Genomic DNA, 9670 nt, shown 5'->3' with positions numbered 1-9670 from the left:
CATCCATGCATATATACATTCATACATTCATGCATATGTATTATCTGTGTGTGTGGGGGTGTGGGGTGTGCGTGTGTGTGTGTGTGTGTGTATATGTAGGTATGTATGTGTGTATGTATTTATCATTTCGTTTTAGAAGAGAGTTATGAACCAGTAAGTCGCTTAGGTTACGGACGCATTTGAAGGAAGGCAAGGATGTGTTGGGAAAAACAGGGAAGATGGTGTGATCGGACTTGGTGACAGCAGAAGGCCAGTAGGATTTTCTGACGACGGGGCAAGATGGAGTGGTGGAAAATGAGGGGAAAGAGGAGGCGGTTGGGAGACCGGTGAACGGAAGGAGAAAGGGATGAAGTGCAATCAACTTGGCGGCCACTGGCAAGGGTGACCTGTACAAGTGTAGAGGGGTATCCGGGATGAGCGAACTGGAGAGCCAGATATTGAGTGTGAGTCACAAAATCCTGATCGCGGACGCACAGAGGTCGGAGATTGAGAAATTGGGAATAGAACGTTTGGTGTGGGAGGACGAAAAGTTGAGGTAGATGTGGAAGCCAGTATGTTTGAAAAAGGTGGAAGCATTGAAAGGGTAGGCAAGGGGAGCAACAGAATGAAAGATATCAAGAAAGCTGACACAAGTGTCAGAGATCACAGAGGTGAACTCAAGGAAACGAAAGCAATAAAGTTGGTGAGTTGCTCACGAGAGAGGGAGGTACCGCTCCAGTGCAGTGTGTGTGTCGGTATCCGTGTATGTGTGTCACCTGGATCACCTGGATCGGCCAGGTTATCTGGTGCTGAGTCGGCTCCACTGGCCACAACATTTGTTCCATTCCCCTCGTGCTCTCGGCAATCTTCTCCACGTTGCTCCAGACATTTTTTCCTCAATCCCCTTCCCAGCTGAATTGAGGTCTTCTTGGTGGTCTCTTCCGCTCGCACAGGTACCACTCGACAACTGCACGGGTCCACCGATCTTCTCTGAACCTTGTTACACTGACACGCCTATCGTAGCTTTGCGTGGTGATATTCTACGACGACGTCCTTCACTCCAGTTCTATCCCTGATCTCCTCATTCCGGATGTGATCACTCAGCGAGATTCCCAGCATCGACATTTCTATGACTCTCTGCACTGTAAGCAGATGTTCTTCTCTCTTCGTCAAGGCCCAAGTCTCACATGCGTATAGCGTTGCGGGTAAGACTGTGCTGTTGGAGAGATGAGCGTGAGCTTCCCAGTCAAATCCTTCACCGAGTTGAGCGCTCTCTGTCCTGTTCTTACACTTCACGAGATCTCATTCTCCATCTCTCGCTTCACAATCACTTCACGGCATGTCTCGAGATGGTCATACACATCTAAGATTTGCTGATGACATAGCGCTGAAAGCAGAGAGCACCGATGAGTAACAGACCATGCTGGAGAAACTGGATTTCAGGGATTTGGCGGTGGGCGGTCGGCCTGAAGATCAACCAAGTACATAAGGTCTGATGGGGTAGCAATCGGTAACCTAACAGTCGGAGGAGATGAAATAGAAGAGGTGAGCAGGTATGAATATCTCGATCAAGGTATATATATATACACCGCCTTTAGTCGAGGAAATCGACCCCCAGGACTTATTCTTTGTAAGCCTAGTACTTATTCTATCGGTCTCTTTAGACAAACCGCTAAGTTACGGAGACGTAAACACACCAGCATCGGTTGTCAAGTGATGTTGGGTGGGGGGAGATAACCACAGACACACTAACATATACACACACATACATATATATATACATAAACGACGGGCTTCTTTCAGTTTCCGTCTACCAAATCCACTCTCAAGGCTTTGGCCGACCCGAGGCTATAGTTGAAGACACTTACCCAAGGTGCCAAGCAGTGGGACTGAACCCAGAACCATGTGGTTGGTAAGCAAGCTACTTACAACACAGCCACTCTTGCGCCTATATATATATATATATATATATATATATATATATAAACACACACACGTACACACATACATGCATATATATACAAACATATATATATATATATATATATATATATATATATATATATATATATATATATATATATAGAGAGAGAGAGAGAGAGAGAGATAGATAGATAGATATGGTGTTAAACTAATACATTTTAGATGTGAGTACAAGAACTAGATTCAAGTTTAATGCACCCCATGGAGGGAAATCAAATTCCAAAGTTATTGCTTCAGCAGTTAAACATAGAATTTCAAAAGAAATGAAAATACTGGAAAGTATCCTCCTCCTCCTCCTCCTCCTCCTCCTCCTCCTCCTCGTCGTCGTCGTCGTCGTCGTCGTCGTGTCGTCGTCGTCGTCGTCATCATCATTATGACTTATCTTCAATAGATAAACTGCTAGAAACCGTCATCACTGTTATTTTTGCTGCTGCTGCTACTACTACTACTACTACTACTACTACTACTACTACTACTACTACTACTACTACTACTACTACAACTACTACTACTACTACTACTACTACTACTACTACAACAACTACTACTACTACTACTACTACTACTACTACTACTACTACTACTACTACTACTACAAATACTACTACTACTACTACTAAGTAGTAGTAAATGAGTATTGTTATTAATATCATTATTATTATTATTATTATTATTATTAGTAGTAGTAGTAGTAGTAGTTGTAAATGCGTATTGTTATTAGAAGAATTCTGAATTTATTATGAAGGCAGCTTTATTTGGGAGAGATGACATAATCTTCATAGCCTTAAAAGATACTCCATTATTTACTCATTTACCGAATAACTGGTGGTTATTAATCATTCCTTGTAAGTCGAGTTGTTGTCAGAGCAGGAAGACGCAGCATGAATGATAACATATGTGATATTCAGGAAATCTGCAAACTGTAATTTCATTTTGAAGTTTTTATTGAAAGTGTAGCTATTTCGCAATCGTACAAAGAATAACAGGAAGAGCTAAAAGCCCTGTCTAACCTTGACATATCAACTGGCTTCTTCTCTTGTTATGTTACCTACAGGCCTCTCTGTTTATCTTAGTTCATTTATATGGGAAATTTGTATGGATTGTTTTTAAAGTAAAAACATATGAACACCAGGAAATTAAGAAAATTATTGTTGGTTTACTTGAGTAAAATATCCTTTGAATAAAATTTATAATATTTAACATGCTCTTCTACGAAAATAGAATGAGAGTCTCTCTAAGTTTGGGTAGGGCTCTCATTTGTGTAGAAAGCGAGTTGTGTTAGATCACAATAATATGATGGGAGAGTGTGTGTACAGTGGAAACAAACGTGCAACGCGGATGTTAATGTGAAGGTCACTTTAAAAAAAGCAAAGAAGACACAATGATAGGGTAAGCAACTTTCCTTTTATATCGGGGGAAATGCAACCCATTTATGCATGTTGACCTAATATCAATAAGAAACAGAGCCATCACACCCCTAATACATACAAACATATTCTCCCCACATACATGCATGAGAACATTCTCCTCTTGTATGCCAATCTTCCGCCTGTCAGTTCATCTTTTACAATCCCTTGTTCATTAAACTTTTCAGTACTTACCACTTCTTTCCTTTTGGAGCATATCCAGTAACCATTAGCGGACCTTTTGACTTTGCCTTGACAAGGGAGAACAATTGAAGTCTTTTGCTCAGAAGCACCCATGTCACTGGCTGCACCTAATCCTGACCTTTCTAACGCTCCCGTTACATAAACTATGCTTGTGCATTTATCTTGCATATGTTCATAATACTAAACTCCAATTATACACAAATTAAACTAATTCTTCAATATCCACATATACTTCAATATTGAGTTAGCCTTTGTGCAGTTGCTCAATCGCCTAGAAATAACAACCAATTTCTCTCAAACCATGCTTTGCTGTATTAAGGGAATGATACACTGGCTAAACAGACATTGATATACACATAAAAAAATAGTCAAATTTTTGCAATGTGGAAACAAAGTTCAAGGTGCCACCAAAATTTTGAGTGGACATTTTGTGAAGCCACTTCCCGGTTCATGTTGTGATATGTAACATTAATCATTGGTTTCAAATTCTGGCACAAGGCCATCAATTTCAGAGAAGTGGGTAAGTCGATCACATCGACCCCAGTGATTAACTGGTACTTATTTTATCAACTGCAAAAGGATAAACGGCAAAGTCAACCTCGGTATAACTTGAACTCAGAACGTAAAGACGGACGAAATGCCGCTAAGAATTTCGCCCGGCGTAGTAACGAATCTGCCAGCTCGCAGCCTTTGTATGAAGCTTTAATTGTACCAAGAAATACCTCATATTTGAAGACTGAAGAAACGCCTTTAGAATGTTTGTTTCTTTAATGCATTATCGAACAATTGTCTTCTTTCTAATTCTATCAATCCTTATAATCATGACCTCTTGCTTCTACCGCCATTATTTTATTGAGAGAAGCCATGATCCTTGATTACCCTTCTGTCCTTGCTAGCTCTACGCATATGCATGCGTAATATGGACATATGTTTGTTTTGTTTCAATATCTGGTTGCATTTGACTTCTCGTATACGCTTTGATGTATTTTTCATTGATGGATCTCTATGACCTTTTTTCCTTTTCTACGAGTCGAATTTTCATCTAGCGAGCATTCTCTAAAACATCAGTGTCCTACCTTTCTTTTTTCTAGCATATTCTATTCTGTATTCATTTACATAATATTTTCTCTACGTTTAAATTACTTGCATGAATTTTGAAACATATTTATTTTCAAATTCTAGTAGATGAAAATACTGAGTTGGAAGCACCTTCGTGGGCTTTGGAATAAGCCTGTACACGCATGGTGAAGAGAGCAAAGCAAGTCCAGAATGTCACACTGCACCCCATACAATTCTTCACTGCACAGCACTATGGTCCTCCTTTAGGCAAAGTCATAGTGACCGTGGAAAAATAGATTTGTGGGTTGTTTCAAGTGACATACTAGAATAAAATGATGTACTTATTGCTCAATCTGAGCTAATTTAGGACTTACAACTACAAGAACCTGTTTCTTGTCACACATCATTTTTCATAATCGATTTGTTAACTGTCACTTCCTTTCTCACTTACCTTTATAAACATACATAACTGCCATGTTGTTTGCGTTTCTACGTATACACAGATATATACACGCATGCACGTGTATATAAGTATATACGTATCTCTCTCTTTCTCTCTGTCTATCTTTCCTTTTATCTTTTTATCTGCCTGTCGGTCTGTCTCTCTATGTATCTATATATTTATCCATCTAACTATCTCTTTCTTTCCCTCTCACTTTCTGTATTTCTGTATATAATATATATATATATATATATATATATGATAGATAGGTAAATACAATAGGATATATAATACCACTTGCTAAAATCAGACCCAAGGTTCGAAAACCAGCAGAAACTCACTATAAAGATATACACGAGCAATGTATTGCGTTGAATACATTTGTAAGTAATGTAAATTTAAATAGCAATTGATTTCACCCTCTCTATGACCATTTAAAATTCATATATATATATATATATATATATATATATATATATATATATATATATATATATATATATATATATATATATATATATATATATATATGTATATATATATATATATATATGTATATATATATATATATATATGTATATATATATATATATATATGTATATATATATATATATATATATATATATATATATATATATATATATATATATATATATATATATATATATATATATATATATATAAATATATATATATATATAAATATATATATATATATATAAATATATATATATATATATAAATATATATATATATATATATATATATATATATATATATATATATATATATATATATATATATATGTACATAAAACAACCTGTAGCCAACGAATTAGTAAAGGGACTCTCTTTATTACAAACGACAGACCCCTTTTGAACGCATCTACAACAAACGACATATCCACCACGGCCTTAGAATAACACAAACACACACGCAAATATTAAAAATGATACATTCAAGAGATACACAAGAATTCATTTAAAAAACAGTCCCAATCACTTCTATAATCCACAACGAGCCACTTTTATGTCACTTGACCATTTAACATCCTACTACTATCATACCACCTGCATCCTTTATTCTTCTTCTTCTTCTTCTTCTTCTTCTTCTTCTTCTTCTTCTTCTTCTTCTTCTTCTTCTTCTTCTTCTTCTTCTCTGCCAAGAATTCACAACGACCTCGAACCCACAAGAGTAAACAAGAGAGACAGAGACAAGCAGAAACAAGGAAAATGCCCCTTGTGTTTGAAAACTATGCAAATATTCTTTTATAAAACTTTTCTTTTAACTTTTCCAAAATTCAATTGTTTTCCATACTTACAGATAAAAAACTCTCAATCACTGAAATGGGTGCTGAAATGTACTTTATAAAACTTTTTTAGCATCTTCTACCTTGACTTTTTCCATATATATATATATATATATATATATATATATATATATATAATAGACTCTTCTGCCGTTAAACGACGGATTCGTGTTCAACAATTTTGACCGAACGGACGTGTGTTTTTCTTCTCGTGAGTTCTGCTATTTCTCAATCTAAATTGTGTTATTGTTTCTGAAGTTTGTGCGTCATCGATTCTAAACCTGCTTAGCAGGCCAAGTATCGAATTGAACTTATTTGCAACTTCTTCTTGTGTAATTTGCATACAAATTTTTGAAATTATGGCTCCCAGCCAAAACATAGACAACACCCATCAATAACAACAGGCTCAACGAAATGTACTAAGAAATGTTCCCAGCACTTCCTGTCGTGAACAGGAGGAGGTGAACCCAGAAAACACCCAGAAATATACGACAAATTCCACAAAGGACACCCCATTGTGCAACAATAAAAAAGAATTAACTGACAAAGAAAATGAATTATGCATACCAAACCGATGCGGTTTCGCGTCGGTTGCAACTACAAACCAAGAAAACATAAAAATTAACCAGGCAAACCTAGAAAAATATAAAAGCTTTGCAAAGCGTGAAGGGAACAATATAAACTTAACCCCACCCGTTGATATAATTCAACAAACTGCTCGAAAAATATCAATATTTAAAACTCATTCACTAAAAAGGAAAAAAGTCGAACATTTGCCAAAGTAAACAACAGAAAAGTGCCTCAGACCATATGGGGTGATAACAAATACGAAGCAAAATAAAGCTAGGGAGAGAGATGACACTGCTGCGTGTGTTCAGGACTAGGTGGATGTTAGAGGGCGTGATCGTTGATCATGAATGTGGTCAACTTAAACGTATCACCGTAATCTCCTTTGTGAGAGCAGTGCTCGGTCGTGGCTTGTGAGGCTTCCATGCTCAACATTTCATCTTGTTGTCTCATCATTACGCTATGTGTAATTTTTACTTTGTTATTTCTTTTTATATTGTTCTTCCATCCGCCCTTTCAAATCTGTTGTAGACCTCTAATTGTTCTCGTCTGTCCAGTATTGTCCCTCTATATCGGTCCTAGTGGCTAATAAAGAATTAAATTTCTTATCGAACAACCACACAAATGCTTTGTTTATACTGGCCAAATGTTTGTGCAGATATAAGATCACTCCCTTTCATCAAATCGATATTACTTGTACAGGTGCAACTGGGTGCCACATGTCAGATGTCGAAATGATCGCAGAACACGCTATATTTAGTTTCAGTTGGTTTTGACTACTTAGGAAAAAAAAAACGCCAGAGGTTGCCATTCGCCATGTTGCTGAATGACTGCTCCGACGCCAATTTCGGATGCGTCGACTTCAAGAGAAATTTCGGCATCAGGAATAGGGTGAGTCAACATGGAGACACGAAAGAGTTTCTGTTTAACATTGTCGAAAGCTTGTATTTCAGCAGGAGTTAAAGTGATCTTTTCTGTTCTCGTCTTGCAGTGTTGCAGCAATTTGTTGAGAGAGTATAAAGTTTCAGCACAATGATGTATAAAACGTCGATAGAAATGAGCTAATCCAAGAAATTGCCTGAGCTGTCTTAATGAAATAGGAACTGGAATTTTTACGATAGCCTCAACCTTTTCTGGCAAAGGCCTAATTCCATCTTTATCAATGGCGTGTCCAAGGAAAGTGAGAGAAAGCACACTGAAAATACATTTGGTAGCGTTGATACGAGTTTTGTATTGAGAAAGTCTTTCGAAAAGTTGCTTCAAATCTCGTTCTTTTTCGGAAGAACTAGCCATGAGAAGATCACCAAAATAGGCGAAAAGGAAATCTAATCCACGTATTACTTCATCAATGAAACGTTGAAAAGTACTGGCGGCGTCCTTTAACCCAAAGTGCATGGTAAGGAATTCAAATGACCCGAATGGAGTTGTAATAGCCGTTTTCAGAATATCATTTGGGTTTACAGGAATCTGATGGTTTGCTCGATTTTCATCTTCAAGGCTGAAATCTCCACTTCTGAATTTTACAAACCATCTTCTGCAAGTTCTTTCATTCAAGCATTCTTTCCCATAAACTGAGTGTTTGTTTCTAGTCGATTCGGCTGCAGAGTTTCCTTTTTTGTACTCATAAAGCATTATGTGCCTCAAATACTCTTTGGATACTTCCATGTTAGAAAGGATTTTAATCAAAGAAATTTTAATTCTATTATTCTGTAAAATAATATTTAATTAGTTTAAATGTACACAAATACATAAAAATAGTTTTAAATTCCATTAGACATTCTAAAATCCTATTAAAATTCATTCAATTTAAAGCAAATTACATATTGCATCATGTGATTTCAGCATAAATTGCGCTTTCCTGGTAGCAGGAACCCTACCACCGAATGCTAGGTTGAAAGTCCTATAAAGCGGTTTAGTTGAACACCAGTTCTACAGATTTTCGCTTTGGCATACGGTGATTGGATGTGTTTTGCTGAGCAAGCGGTATTTACACTGGGGCTGACGAAAATTTCGTTTGCAGATGTTATCTGTGCTTTTGTAGCATTTTCCGTCGATATGAGATGATTACCGCAGCTTCCGGCGTTATACCCAACGCGTTCATTACAAAGGCTGCTTCTTTTGCTAAATGATGATGAGATAAGATAATGCAGATGGATATATATACTGTAACATCCAATTGTATAATCAATGAGTGATGCAGAACAGTTTATAGAGCAGTAATCCGGATGTAGGCGCAGAAAAATGTTTTAAATAAGTACATTATTAACTATCTAGTAGTTGATTTATTTAACTGTAGTCTCTGTAGATAAATCTGAGTTTATAAACATCTGTAGCTAGTTAGAATTTATTTTAAACAACATGGATATACTAGAAATAAACAAATTCTTCAAATCAGTTGAGCTTGTTCTTACTGTTCTCAGCCGTTTTAAAGGTGTCTATCGCAATCAGAAACCCCAGGAGTGAAGTGAAGTTGTTGAGTTTTCTTATCGTGTTTGAAATTAAGCAGAACAGTTTAGCCTTGTGTTAACGTTTTGATTTGCTTGGCTCAAGGACACTTTGATAAGTAAATAATTCGGTACATGTAAAAGCCTTTTTATCTATGCTTGTGAAACTAAAGTCATGTGAATGTTGCAGTTAATGGAAGGTTTAATGTGAAGAGCACCACTGCAAATATTATTGTGTCGCTAATATGCACTTGTTTTCAGGGAGAAAGAAAGAGA

General features: G+C 36.6%; 1 long non-coding RNA gene across 2 annotated transcripts in view; it reads left to right on the top strand.

The window, feature by feature from the left end:
• Positions 1–2837: 2837 nt before the first annotated feature.
• LOC149132404 (uncharacterized) overlaps positions 2838–9670 on the top strand; it is a 70683-nt gene continuing 63850 nt past the window's right edge. For both annotated transcript variants that reach the window (XR_016244409.1, XR_016244408.1), the window contains exon 1: positions 2838–3351. This is a non-coding gene — a long non-coding RNA (uncharacterized LOC149132404). The remainder of the gene's footprint in view (positions 3352–9670) is intronic.

The sequence above is a fragment of the Octopus bimaculoides genome, chromosome 15, assembly GCF_046866305.1.
Source record: "Octopus bimaculoides isolate indiv1 chromosome 15, ASM4686630v1, whole genome shotgun sequence".
NCBI classification, from domain to species: Eukaryota; Metazoa; Mollusca; class Cephalopoda; order Octopoda; family Octopodidae; genus Octopus; species Octopus bimaculoides.
Note: the sequence above shows the minus strand (reverse complement) of the source record. Positions and strands in the feature narration are given on the sequence as shown.